Source organism: Cupressus sempervirens, chromosome 3, assembly GCF_028749045.1.
Source record: "Cupressus sempervirens isolate cs-2001-9-10 chromosome 3, ASM2874904v1, whole genome shotgun sequence".
NCBI classification, from domain to species: Eukaryota; Viridiplantae; Streptophyta; class Pinopsida; order Cupressales; family Cupressaceae; genus Cupressus; species Cupressus sempervirens.
The window spans coordinates 936,224,043-936,240,039 of record NC_143120.1 but is presented as its reverse complement, the minus strand read 5'-3'; the positions used below and the strand labels follow the sequence as shown (position 1 = coordinate 936,240,039).

The window sequence follows — 15,997 nt, the reverse complement described above, 5'->3', positions numbered from 1 at the left end:
GCATTTATCAAAATCTTACGTAAATTTTTTGAATCGCTCTTAATTTTTTACAACAGCTTACTTGGTGAGTCGTCTATTTATAACTAAAGTTTTAAGTCCACATCACTCGTTATGATGCCACATCAGCATGCTTTTTGCCAAATTGTCCAAAACAGCCCAAAAAAAAAAGTGAGACCAATGGACGTGCATAAAAAGCACCCATAGTGGAACAGCTGATGTGACATCACATCATTGGTTACTTTTGAGATCAAAAGGTACATTTTCATTCATTTTTTGGTATTCATCATTGTACTAACAACTTTAAAGTCACAAATATCGGTGCAATGTTGTTAAAAAAAAAAATTAGACATTAAGTCAGCAAGTGTAGATATAAAGTACACAATTTCTATCACAGCCATTGGAACCCGTTCAAGTACTTGATCCTCTCCCCTATTGAGGTAAACACAAAAAAATACCTCACAGGAAAATACACGGCGAACGCCGGTTCATCTGACAATTCTCGGCTGGTGTGCTCCCAATAAGAGCTCGTCGACAAGTGCTGATCACTACAAGTTTCATCATTTTTACTTCGTTATTTTAACAATTTTGCAGAGACAACAGACGGGAATAAAAATGCAGCGAAATTATTAGGGTTTCAAATCGTAATTTGCATTCCAAAGAGAAAAAAGCCCCCAAAATAATAAGAACAAATCCAGATACATGAGATATCAGGCAAGACCGCCATTAACCCTGAGGATTTGGCCGTTTATCCACTCGCCTTCATCGCGGGCCAAGAAACCTATTACAGAAGCCACATCTTTACATTCTCCGAGCCTTTCCAGCGGAGGCGCCGCCGCAATGGCTTTCACGGACTCCTCGCTCCTCACACTGTAAAACATATCGGTGGCAATAGGACCAGGGGCTACACAATTAGCGGTAATTTTGGTTCCCCTGAGCTCCCTGGCCAAGATCTGCGTAAATGTCTCCACGGCAGCCTTGCTAGCCACGTAAGCCCCAAACCCTGGAACCAGAGTTTGCACTAGGGTTCCTGAAATGTTTATAATCCGGCCGCCTCCGCCCTTCACGATCCGCTTGGCGGCCTCCTTGCACATCAAAAAGGGACCTTTGCAGTTCACATTGAAAGTCGTCTCCCACTGCTGAAGAGAGCATTCGGCTATGGAAGAGCAGGATGAATCGATTATGCCCGCATTGTTTACCAAAATGTGAACACGGCCGAAGATTTCCAACGCTTTGTCGAATAGCTGAGTAACATCTTCTTGCTTTGAGACGTCTGCCTGTACTGCAATGGCCGTGCCCTGACCTTGAGCTTCGTTAATGGCGGACGCCACTCCTTCTGCTTGATCTTTATTTCGGATGAAGTTGATTACGATTTTAGCGCCGAGAGCGGCCAGATGATGAGCGATTTCAGATCCAATGCCACGAGAAGCGCCTGTTACGATGGCTACCCGCCCCTCCAGGGGTTTCGTCGTCATTTTCCTTCCAATCCCCTGGCCTAGTATATAGTGTAGCCCATTATATTGCTCGTCCAGTAAATACTGAGAATTTGTACTATTCTAATAAAAGAAGGCTATGGAAATCAAATGGATCTTTATGTTTGAATGTACAATATAGGAGGATGAACTTATTTTAAAAAAACAATATGAGGAGCCTTAAATAATTTTAAAAGAAGTAATGGGAGTAGTTTAGTCAAAATTGGTAAAAGGTCAATGGGTCTTTGGTCTATTCAAAAAGAGTCTATCATGATCAGAGAGTGGATGTTCCTCGCACTGTCTAAACAGCCACGATATTGCACCCGCTTCTCCACTGTCGTTTCAACGCTATTCCGTCCGTTGCCCGTCACTTCATCCGACGTGACCCCGCGCCCCAGAACCGTCGAACATACGCGTTTAGCAAGGACAGACGCGTTCAGAAATCAATATCGACGTAGGATCGGCTGCAAAGGGGATTTGGACGCCATCAATGATCCACCAACTTCGCCAACTTCCTGAATAGAAAGAAGCGGGAAGAATGCTGTTTTTATGATTTTTTCTTGTTCTTTCTACTCATTTTCTGATTGTTGGGCTGCGTTTTTCATCGACAGCTAGGGACCGTGTTTTCATCGGGAGCCAAAGACAACGTTTTCATCTGCACTGAGGATTCAAGATTCATGTGAGCTCTGATTATTTTTCTTTACGATTCTCTTCTGTGTTTATGCAATGTAAAACGACCGCACAATAACGTTACATGTTTTTTTCTGTCGCACAAGAGATCTTGGGGGAACAACAGAGAATCAGAGCTCAATTTCATCACCCTTATTCAGGTATTCTTTCCATCTTAAACAAATACTCTCAAATGAAAGGCAGTTTACATTTTAATTGTTTTGGCGGGAAATTGGTTGCACATTTTGTGAAGGTGATAATTTGGGGTGAGATTCATTTGTTCATTTGTTCATTTGCTCTGTTTCTTAGATTTGTTCAATTCTCATTTATGTGTGTAACATAGAAGTTTCTTTGAGTTGCCTGTTTGAAAATTTGATTTATACACCGATCCTATGTTCTCCATACTGTAGATGATGTGTAGTTTCATTTCCTCTTTTCCGATGCTAGAGGGAGGTATATAGTTTTGTAAATATATTTCACATTCTTAAGGTTTTTGCCTTTTTTTACTTCATTTTAGGGTACTGTACTTAATGAATTTATAAATGGGTAGCGGAAAATTTTAAGATATTTAATACTATGTTAGTATATATAATATTTAAAATATTTTTAAAAAATTATAATAAAAATATTGAACTTAAATGAATCTTAATATGTATTTTTTAATTAAAAATGATTATTAAAATCGATTTTACAATTCAAATATTTGATTACTTTTATAGTAACATATATTTTTTCATTAGTTAACAACTTAAAATCGGATTGATGTGTAATTTGTTTAATGATTTCTAAATAAAAAGAATATGTATAACAATAAGTCAAATTTATAATTTATAATTATAAAATTATCTCTAAAAAAAAATACAATATAAAAAATATAAATCAAATACAAAAAATAATCAAATTATATATAACAATCATCATTTTAAATAAAAAGAATAAATGTAAGAGTCAACCAAAATAACTTATAAAAAGTTAGATAAATAAATAAACTTTATATAAAGATATATAAAAATAAAAATATTTGTTAATTTATGTGCAATTATTTATTTATTTATTTATTTAGTCATTGTGTTATAAGCTCTTTAAATGTTAAATTATTATTGTTGAGATTAAAATCTTATTATTATGTAGATAAAAAAAAATACATAAACATCACATTTAAAAAACCTAAACATCACATAGTATTACTCTATTCACATAATCATAGGATAGAAAGGGCTCCATACCTAACAGATATTTGTCCCTATTCACACCTCCACAATGCAAATAGCCTTAAGATTAGCATTATATAGATAGATCATATATTTTTAGAGATATCAATCTTCCTTATGTCAGAATATGTCATTATGTCTATATGAATGTTTTTCTCACATAATTTATAAAATAGATAGAGCAATAGTGAGAAATCATTTCTATTTGCACATTACAATTGATACATTAAAATAAATTTAGATTTATATAAAAATTATAAATTTAATTTAATATAACATGTTTCCTTCTTATATATTAACAATTCTAACACAACAATTATATATAATACTCATCCAAGCTAAATATAAAATAAAAATTCTAAATTTTAAATTCTTTACTAAATAAAAACTATCAAATAACAAATTTATATTTACATAAAATCAACTCTATATATATATATATATATATATATATATATATATATATATATATATATATATATATATATATATATATATATATATATATATATATATATATATATATTGTAACACTTATTCTTTATATATTGAAATCTATTTTAAATTTTATTTTCATTATACTAAAAAGTTATATTGAAATCTATTTTAGATTTAATATATTTTTATATTATATTGTTATTTATTTTTTTGAGATAATTTTGTAAATATAAATTATAAATTTGACTTATTGTTATACATATTCTTTTTATTTGGAAATCATTAAACAAATTACACATCAATCAAATTTAAAGTTGTTAAAAACAATATATGTCAGTATAAAAGTAACCAAATATTTAGATTGTAAAATAAAATTTATCAATATTTTTTATTAAAAAATATATACTAAGACTCATTTAAGTATAATATTATTAGATAAGATTAAATTCTTTCATTTTAAAATATATTTCATTTAATTAAATTATTTCAAATTAAAAAAGTAGTTTATATATATATATAATTTCAAATATCTTCAAATTTAATTTACAATTTTTTATAATTATAAATTATACTATACTAATATCAATATTTTATCATTTTAAATTGGACTTTTGTATGTTTTTAAAAGGTTATCACTATTTGAAAATATAGCAAAAATGAATCCCCCACTAACATTATTAGCCCCTACAGAAGTCACATTGGCGGTCATAATGAGATCAACGTAAATTAAAATATATAAAAAAAAATTCTTTCCATATGGGACTGTCAGCAATACTTGGGTCTTGTTTCAAATAGACAACTAACGGACGGAGGTAATGGCACTGGCTAATGGCTAGTACAAATATTCGGCTATTTAGCCAGCGCCCACAACTTGGCCTATAAGATTATATAAACACTTAGACCAAATCAAGCCACAAGCTAGAAAAGAAAAATAACTCAAGTTAAAACCCTTGATGAGGAAGTCACTAAGAAAAATAAGATAAGTTTTGAGGCCACTCGATAAAAGGATCATAAAATAGAGATTGAGCTCATTGGTGAAGAGAACTCCAAACTCCACTGAGAACTCCAAAGAAAGCATCAAGCATGTCATGAAGAACCAAGATCACTCCACCAAAGTAGCTACCAATAATGTTAGTGAACAAAAATTGAACACAATGTCGAGCACAACAAACAAACTACTAAGAACCCAAGATGCTCCTATGTATTAGATTCTTGAGGTAAATAGAAAAGTGTGTCCCACTTTTTAATCCAAAAATAAACAGTTACACTGATCTTCATCTTTGCCAAAGGCTTCAAATCCATCAAAGACAATAGAATAGATTTGTAAATCCAACATCTTTTTTTCATTATTTGAAACACTAGAATCTTCCATATCACAACTAACCAATCAACATATTCACTCACAGGAATAAAAACGAATTATATAGTAATCTACCAATAATTTATGCAACTTATCATCACAATATTTATATATGAGAACCATATCAGTAGTATCATGTAAATCTAAATAAGAAGAATCATGTAGATCATCAATTATATCAACAACAATCGAATCTAACTCCACATCAGTAGAAACATACATTATTTGACGATATATATATTTTATATTTGACTACGTGCCCCTATTTCATAATTTATTTCAAGCTTGAATCGATATTTACATCACCATTTCCTTTCATGAAATTAAGTTATTTGAATTATTTAATTAATCATTATTATTTTACATCAATTTCCTTGATTAAATTGAAGTTAATGTATTTAATTAATTTTAAATAAATGGTTGGATCATCTTGATTTTTGTATTATTTAATTAAAAGAATTTGCTCCCTTTTGATTAAATAAAACCCCTCCTCACTTAATGTTATGTGCAATAATTATTATTTTGAAAAAAAATAATTAAATAAATGTCACACACTTTATTTTATAAAAAAAGAGATTATTTTACATTTAAATTAAAAAAAAAAAATCCTCATCTTATAATTTTTATGGAGTTTTACACTCCACATCTCTTAATTAAATGTTAATTGCACATTCTCTTATGTGGGTCACACCTTTTCATTTAATTTTTACTCTCCTCTAATCTAGGAATATCTCTTGGCTTTGGTATATATATTGCATATCTTGTGTTTTCTTGGTTTGCTTGTTGCTTTGTTTGTTGCGAGCGAGCGTTCAAGCATAAACAAAAGGTACAATAAAGAAAAATGCATTGAAAGGATTACTAGGTATTTTGCTAGATCTCTATAACACTTGGATTTGGAACTAGAACGAACATTTTATTTGTTTGGCTTGAGTGCTTTTACATGCTTTCATAGATTCACACTTCATTTGGTGCTCTAAAATTGGATCTAGATTTGCTTTCACGCATATATATTTCACATAGTAATTAGGCCCTATGAACAGTATTTGGGAGATCTTGAGAGACTGAGCTTCATTCGCTTGCTTTACATGCGAAGCTCCTCTTGACGATGGATCCCCTTGTAGGTAGGGAAGGATATTTGTCATTGTCTCATTATTCTGCTTGGGTTTGTCCTCAACATCCACTAGTACTTTCTCTTTTGAGACATGTGGTGTTTGTTGTTGGATTTTTCAAAAAGTTGGTGAGATGATTTCAAATTAGTGTGTCAAAGAATCTTGTTTGCTATATTTAGGTAAGGTGAAAAGGCTAGAGGAGTATGCTCTGTTCCCTTTTGGGAACATCAGAAACTTGGAACCCTTCAATCCAAATCAAGTCCTCATGTGGTACAATTTTGTGAATGCATTCATGACAGATGATGCCAGCGCTGAGATTGGAGCAATCAGGTTTTATCAACCTTACTTTATATTTGTAAGAGTGTAATTATTTGCTATTTCATTTGTAAAAATATAGATTTTCTAACAAGAATGATTTTTTCATTTTAAAATTCAATTTTGTTATAATGTCATTATTATTACTAACTTGTATATTGTAACTTGTAGATCAACCTTTGATTGCCGAGTACTTTTATGCATTTGGCATGTGCGTAGAGCATGGTTAAAGAATGTGTATAGATAAGTCAAATTTCAATTCAAGCATACAAAAAATTATATGCTTAAACATCATATCCTGATATGATTTTTATAATCTAGGTTTGCGAGTAATAGAGATGTTGGAGCAAAAATGTTTGAAAGATTGGGTGAAATCATGTATGCAATGAGTGACAATGTAGACATGATCAGTCATTTGATTAAAGAATTCATAGAGGAGTTTAAAGAAGAGAAAAAATTTATTGAGTACTTTAAGAAAACTTGGTGTCAAAATGAGAGACGCATTGGTAAGTCAATCAAAATGTAATTATTTAAGATGCATTTATATCTTTTAATTTGTATGTAGTGTAAGCTTAGACATCATGTGTTTTTGTGTAGAGATGTGGGCAAAAAAATTTTGAAGTTTCTATCATGCAAACCAAGAAACTAATGCAGCTATAGAGTCATACCATTTTCATATTAAGAGTCACTATTTAAGTGATCTTTCTAAGAAATGCACAAGGAGAATGGATTGGCTTATTCATACGCTTCTCCATAGAGTAGAGCCATACTATAAAAATAAAAGATATCTACAGTTCTCTGGATTCTTGACTAACTTGAAAAAGGAAAGATATTATCTAATTGCTTTAGAGAGGTCAAAAGCAATAGCTGATATAGATTGCTATCCTCATGATCTTCTTCCTAATACATATAAGGTAAGAAGTCAAACCGATCCAACAAAATGGTACTTCATTAGGAAATTTGGATCAGATTTACATGTATGTGATTGTCAGTGGGCAAAAAGAGGAAATATGTGCAAACATGTGCTAAAAATTTTAGATTGTCTAAAGAGAAGCAAAATAAACCAACAAGATCAAGTTGGTGGTAAGTTTCATTTGTGATTTAAGCTTAATATTTATTTCTAATTATTATTATGTAATTTTCAAAACTAACTAAATTAATCATATCAAATTACAGATTATGTTACTACATTGGTTGAAGAAAATGATGGAGTTAGAGGGAGTTCTTGTCATGAAATTGGTACCATTGGTAATGTTAATATTCTTATAATTAAATATTGAATAATTTTAGATTTCTAAAAATTGACTTAGTCATTTTTATTTCTATTATCGATTGTTGAAAATCATCTAATACTTCCAACAATGACTTTCTAGATTCAGTTGACTAAACTATTTTTATTAAATTATAGATGATGTTACTACGGTGGTTGATGATAGTGATGAAGTTAGATGGAGTTCTTGTCATGAAAAGGGTGTCATTGGTAATATTAATTTATCCTTATAGTAAAGTATTAAACAATTTCATGTTTCTAAAACTAACTAACTATTATCCAATTATAGATGGTTCTATACATCCAGAAGATCAAGATGTGCTTGGAGTTGTCATTGCCGAAGCTCAAAGTATTGGTAATCTTCAAAACCATCATTTTATAATGAAACATTACCAATTCTAAATTTATTTTTTAACTTAGTCATTGTTATCTCTATAACAGATGGTTGGAAATCCTCTAATACTTCCAATGACGACTTTCTAGATTCAGTTGACTACATAACTTCATTGCTTCAAACTTTACTGACTAGAGAAGATGAGAAAATCATGTTTAGCCAATGTGTTGGGAGATTTAAAAAAGATATGCATGCAACTTTTTTTTCATCTTCCAAACTGAAATCAATCCTTGGCTCAGAGAAATTATCTATGAGACGATTAACACCATGGTTTAGTCCAAGTAAAATGCGTAAATGCCATTTTACTCATGAAAAGCTTAGTGCCAAAACTCAAAACTCAAATGAAAGAGTTAAGGAACATGAAACTTTTAAATTCCCCTCTGTAGGATCTAGAAAGAAAAAGAAAAAGAAGGTCATCAATCGATCAGGCCTAACAATACAACAAGAAAGAGATGTTATCAAGCATAAAGGTAAGTATATTTATTCAAAAACATTTTAGTAATTTATATAAGAATGTGTGTGTGTGTGTGTGTGTGTGTGTGTGTGTGTGTGTGTGATAAACATATGTCATTTTGTAGGCCTGAATGATCAAGAAAGTAGTCGACGACGTTGATTGCCTTTCTCCATTGATTTGAACCAAATGGTTACAGGTGAAATACAAGTTGTTTATGGTAATGATTTTAGTAATTATTATATTTCCTTGAAGCAAACTAAGATTATTTTATTATATTACAGATGATGTTGCTCCATTGGTTGATGAAGATGAAGTTAGAGTGAGTTTTTGTCATGCAAATGCAATCCAAACTAGAAATGGTAATGAAATTACAAAATAACAATAAATAAATTTTGATTCTTTTGTTTGTATATTTATTTTATATGATTTAATGTATTAAGCATGCAATGTTGTTGCAATGATAGATGGTGGACAAGAAACTCAAGAAGATATCTCACCCAAGACAACAACAATGGACACAATGCAAGTTACAAAAGGTAATAAAATAATGAAATTCATTTTCATAGATTTTGTTGCCTTTAATGCACACGTTAAGTTTTAGTCTTTGAATGTGGATGTTATTGCAGTTTTAAATGATAACAACCCCCAAGAACATGTGTTACCTTTTTCTCTTGATCTCAACCAAACAATAACAATGAGAGACACAATGATAAGTGGAGATGGTAAGGAAATTTTGTATTTAAATATAATCAATTCCATGACTTTGATTTAGAAATTAATTTTATAACTAACACAATTTATCTACAGGTGGTGTTGATGATATTATATGGAGGATCATGACCAACATATATTTGGATAATCACATGTTGATGATATTTATATAGAAGATCACAATCAACACATTTTTGGACAATATTATAAAATATTATATTCTAGATATTGATTATTGAGTACTAAACTATCTTTGCTAGAAGATATGGAATTCATTTGTTATGGAAACTTTTTTCATCATGTTGTAACTCTTTATTTTTAAAAAGAAATTATGAGTTTAATTGTTCTTTCTTTTCTTGTTTTTTCATGAGTGAATTCTACTTGACATAAATCAAGTGATCAACTATTGAATTTTCTACCATGAAAATCTTACTTGTATCATATAAATAGCATTTGAACTTTAAAAAGTTGCAATGTTAGTGTTGATAGTAATATATAGCTTAACTAAAAATAATCATAGCTTCTAATTAGATGAAATTTGTTTTGCATTGCAAGATTTAATAATTTAGAATTAAAAAATCCATTTCTTTAAATTGATATGAAATGCATATAGAAAAAAGTTTGAAGTAATGCAATTGTCCTTATAATTGAAGGGTGTAGACACCTCTTGCACAATTAAAAGGCTAGACTATTTATTTTCTTTGTTTTTCACTAAGTCTAGAGTTAATTTTATTTTTACAACTATAATCGATAAATAGACATTAATATAAAAGGTTGGGATAGATAATATTCAATTTTTAAGTTTAAATATTAAATGTACTTTTATATAATCTTTAATTCTCGTCAAAACAGAAACTTTGTGACATAATAGACATCCATGAAAACATTTGTAACTTATTACAATAATTTAAAATTAGATAAGAGCTCTACATTAAATCATTAATTTTAAGAATTAATTTATTATTACATTTACTCCATTTAATTTTAAAATTAGTAAAAAAAAAAATTTTAATATGATGGCAAAGGTTGTTCATTAGACCTTTACACCTACCAATTACATTTGTGTTATACAATCTCATAAGATCATTTTGCATTTTTTCATTCATCATTCATATGCAAGGAGAATGCTAGTAGAATTTTGTTTTAGAACCTACTTGGCATATCACATTTTCTATGCAATTTATTAGAATTATGGTTGAGCCTATAGTGAGAATTATGGTTGAAAATAACTTTTTCGCCTTTCTTTTTGTCTAGGATTTCTTATTGAAGTGATCTCATAGGGGATTTTTTTTCTTGGAATTTGATCAACTATTTTCTTTTCTCTATAAGACAAAAGGTAGTTGGACCTCGGCCTTCTTATGTTTGATGAAATCAATCATGCATTTTGGGATTGGATAGCCACAACTTTTGGTGATAATACAATTCTTTTGGTCCAATTGGTAGGATTTCGTTGATTTAGGAAAATGACTATGCTATGTATTTCTTGGTTTAACTTAACAAAAAAAATTGGAACTTTTGGATAAGTGAACACACAATCTCATAAGGGACAAAGAAACTTTGTCAGAATAACACAATTTTGGATATGATCTCTCTTGGCAAAACACTCGTGACTATTTTGAATGTTTGTTCAAAAGATGTTTTCACTTAGCCAATAACAACAATTATAGGTCACCCACACTTTAGCTTAAGGCCAATTTTTTTTCAATATATTGTTCATAGGCTCATAGGGAGGAACCTAGAATCTTGATGTATTTAACCCTGAAGCATTGTGTCCCTCTCAATCTAAGATGTAAGTCAAGGTGGAGATGAACAACAAAAAATGCACTTAATAAGGCCTTTAAGGTAGGGATAAATAGGGGATCCCTTGCAAGGGCATGCCCAACTTTTGGTGATGAAAACTAAAAGCATTATATCTCCAAACCAAGGATACACATATAATGAGTAGTGTCAGAGGATGAAGCAATCATATTGCACTATAAATAACATACCATGGCTTAAAGGGTGATTACAACTTAGGCTTTTTAGTAAGTTGTCCAATATGTTTATGTGTGTGACTCACGCAAGAGCCTGGTTGACCATGTTGGATACTTAGAGAAAATTCACCCTCTAGACAAACCTCTCTAAAAGAAATGAACTAATTCAACCTTTCTTGTAAGTCAAGTTCCATGAAGGAAAGGGAGAGGATACAAATAAGGAGTGTTCCCTTGGGTCACTTAGATTAATGGATTTCTACATCAAAATAACTCAAAAAGGTGCGTTGAAAAGTTCATTTTCCAATTGAACTTAATTAGACCAAGATTTGCTAGGTAGCCTAAGACAATACCATAAAATAATAAAATATTTTAAGGCACTCAAGAGTGATTCATATTCCCAAAAATCAAGAAAGCTTGTTAATTCAATTTTAGAGCCAAAGGGAAATGTAAGAGATGCTTTTGGGAAGATGGGGAATATGGCCATTTTGGAAAGTATTAGAGGAATGAAAAGTGTAAGAGGTGTAAAATATGTGTAATTGCATTCAAGAAAAGGTTTTAAATGCACTAAGTTAGAAAGTGGGAAGATGTGACATGAGCGTTGACTTGGGCTAGCTTAAGATATCTTAGCCCTCACAACCAAATGTCTAGAATTTGATTAAACTTGGATTATTATTTGATTAGTGTGCAAGAGAATTTTTATAAATAGTATGTAATGGGAGGAGAGAGAATGGGTTAATCAAGGTTAATTAACTAATTTATAGAGATTGGTGTGTGAATGTCTTGAATCTTGGCTTAAGGGTTAAGCTAGAGATTAAGACGAGGTTACAATTAGTGGTCATGTGTTTTGATTGATTGAAAGAAAATTATTTGATCAAAAGGACAATTTGACATTAATTTGAATGAATATATGTTTTTAATTTGAAATTATATATATTTTTATTTAAATTTGTAGAGAAAGGGAGATTGAACTAATCATGTGACTATAAGTGAATTTGATAATTAATTAATTTAATGAATTAACCATTGCAATGACATAAATTAATTAAATATTAGATATTTAACTAATAATGTCTTCTAAAAGAACTATATTAGATTACAATATCATGCAATCAAACTTAGGTGTACAAAAATTTATCTTAATATGTTCTTTTGGTTATAAGTTAATAATAAAATATTATAAGAAAAAAACAAATGGTCAATATATGTACTTATAATATAAAATTGATAGCTATGTTAATTTTTTTTTTTTTTTTAGTATTCACAATTTTACAATTGTAAATTTAAGACGCTCATATTGATATTAGATTACTCTTTGAAGTATTCTATTAACTACTCAACGTTTTAAAAGATCAAATTTTTATTGCTCTTTGACCTTTGGTAGACTTCTCCCTTAAAATCGTCTTGATTGTCTAACCTAGCTGCGTCAGTACTACTTCGCGTCTGTCATTGCTGAACACAGTACTTTGCATCTGTCCTTGCTGAACGCGTCTGTTCGGGGGTTCTGGGGTGCGGGGTCACATCGGACAAAGTGACGGGCAGCAGACGGAACATCGTTGAAACGGCAATGGAGAGGTGGGTGCAATATCGTGGCTGTTTAGACAGTGTCGGATGTTCCTTAGTCCTTGGCTCTTAGCCAAAGAGGTTTCAAGCACGTGTGGGTCCGTATTGAGTTTGTGAATAACCTCCATAAAAAAAGGCAATAAAAGAATTGAAATTGGAAAGAATTTATAAATTGTTTTTATAAAAGAATTTATAAATTGTTAATAATAATAGAATGATGGTAAGTCATTAAAACTCATTCATTCTCTATATTTTTTTTATTTAGTTTATTTTCCATATTAAAGTCATATATGAAATTTACAATGTATAATATAGAGGATGTTCTTATTAAAAATAAATCAATGAGGAGTCTCAAATAATAATAAAAATCAATGTAAGAAGGGAGGAAGGATTCAAAAATTACTAATCCTTTTTAAATAAAAATTCTTAATAGAAGAATTCAAATTGAAAAGAACTTATAAATTGTTAACAATAATATTCTCTCTTATAAAGTGATACTAGTAAGCCATTTAAACTCATCCATTTTATATATTCTCTTTATTTATTTTCTTTTCCATATTAGAGCCATTTATGAAATTTTCTAATAACATTAAAGAATATTTAAATATTTATTTAATATAATATGAACATATATAGATGTAATGATCCTATCATATAGAAAATAATATTAAATATTTAATTAATATTATTTGAAAATTTATAATTATATAGACATACAAAATTTATCAAATGTAGGGAAAGATATCTAATACTTGCACACCCTAACTTTGTGTATTTGTATATCGTCAACTACGTGTTAGATTTTGATGGTTTTTTCTATTTCTCTATGTGAGATAATAGCTAAGAGCTAAGGTTTTAGCTTTTGGGTATTAACAAATGTCTCTCTAGAGACCATCAAATACTAAATGATCAAAAAGTGACAATTTGAAAATGTCACAACCTGCTCACTCAAAACCACTTGTTCTTGTGGACAAATGTCCTAATAGTACACAAATACTCCATTAGTGATCCACAAATCTCCAATAGTCATGCAAGTGAATCGTGAATCAAAATAGCTAAAAGTAATAAAGTATTGGTACATAAAGTGAGCCATTATTGGTACATGTGAGATTAATTAAGTGGGCAAAAAGTGAGTAGTTATTTGAGTCACTGTGACAAAAACATAATGGTTATTAGACTTGAGGTTGGTTATTAGGTCTTTTACAATATACTGATATTATTTCAATGAGTGATAAATAGTTGCTAATACTTTTCTTTAAATAAAAATAGATATAATTGATACATAGATAAATAAATAAATGAGTTGACATCACATTATTATTTTGAATTTTATAGCAAGATTTGTACAAATGTAATTGAACTGTTGGTTTTGTCATTTTGAATGAAAAGCTATTTATACTTAGTTGTTTGGTGTCATGACTAGTGAATAGTTTAATCGGTGAAAGTTTTGTTATTGATAGAACTTATGGAATTTTCTAACTGGATAATATGTAGGGAAAATATTCTTCAACACAAAAATTATATTTTGGAAAAAAAAAGGGAATGTAGCTAATCTCATAGTATAAAGGTCTTTCTCCTATTTAATTTTATATGCTTGTGATAATTATATCATACTTTGGTAATTATGTGTAGGCATTAATGTTTCAAATCAAAATGTGCATTTTTATGTATCTATTATTTTTCCAAACTAGCACAGGTATTGGTGATGGACCAAACAACAAATAACATGCAACACTTGGCCCTATAGCAAAAAAATCTGAGAGAGTAGAGTAAAAAGTTGCAATGGTTGTTGAGGGTAAGGATGTCTCAAAAGATGAGGTTGAAGTCATACCAAAGGTTGTAGACAATTGTTATTTTACTAGATAAGAATCAATGACCAATTTCCTCTATATTCCAACTTAATGGCATGGATAGGGGTAAGGGAAAAAATGACCTAAGTTTTATTCGATGATACTACTGATGGTGGACAACAAAAAATATATAAACAAGTTGTTGCATGCAAGTTGAATCTTGATGAGAAAAAACATTGTATATCCTTTGATTAAAGATGAAACCTGGTAAGAGGAACTAGGCGTATTATACGATGTAGAATATTTTTTCTATTTTTATTTCATTTTGCTTTATCCATCCTATCAATCAAGTCATTAATATTGTATGTGTCCTTTAATTGGTTTTCATAGATCATTTCTCAATATCTCACAATCAAACTATAGAAATCTAGAAATCCTTTAGGCAAACTTAAATATCAGCAATTTGGTCTTATGTTGATGATGAGCCAACATTAGCAACATATTGTTGGTGTATATCCTTTAAAAAATTAAGATTTCTTGTGGAATACATTTGATGAGAAGCTGATAGAATCTAATTTGCTAGAGTATTCTTCTATGATCGAAAGCAAGTACCAGAGAGCATAGAAATTGAGAAATGTAGATCTCAATAACAATAATTTCTATTATTTTATTTGTATAGTGTTACTTATTTATTGATGTACCCTCATATCCTTCATTCATGGTTTGATTATTTTTGCAGATGCTTAATTCACCAGAAAATCAATTTTGATGGTATCAGTAGATGAAATGTGGTTTCACATAGGCAAACATATTAATTGAATTCCATGAATTGCTTCCCATTGTAGTGTGACTAATTTCTTTCTAATTTCCTTCTTAGTTCAAAGGCATGCTATATGCCAACTTGTGGAGTTATTATATAGTGATGGTTGTTATACACACGGTTTAAATTTATCACTATCATGTCATTGCCACATGGTTTAAGGAGCATATGAGACACTAAAATATAATAAATTATGTCTTAAGGAATCAAGGTTGTGTGGCATTCAATAATTAGATCTTTGATCACTAATTGGTTGGTGACATCACATAATCGACATTTAAAGTTGTCATCATCATGTATTGGAATTAATTAATAAGATGACATGTAAATCATATGTTGACGTACATTTAACTTAATAATACGTAACATGTTCAAATATCATGCCTTATGGGAGAAAGTGTTTGATTCATTAAACATGAAACAAAATACTCATGTATATTTTGAGATTAAATAT

General features: G+C 30.0%; 1 pseudogene across 1 annotated transcript; it reads right to left on the bottom strand.

Moving 5' to 3' along the window:
* Window positions 1–623: 623 nt before the first annotated feature.
* Window positions 624–1,607, bottom strand: LOC149569834 (short-chain type dehydrogenase/reductase pseudogene; annotated as a pseudogene). The gene has a single exon (XR_016362815.1). The product of XR_016362815.1 is annotated as a short-chain type dehydrogenase/reductase pseudogene (transcript).
* Window positions 1,608–15,997: the final 14,390 nt, after the last annotated feature.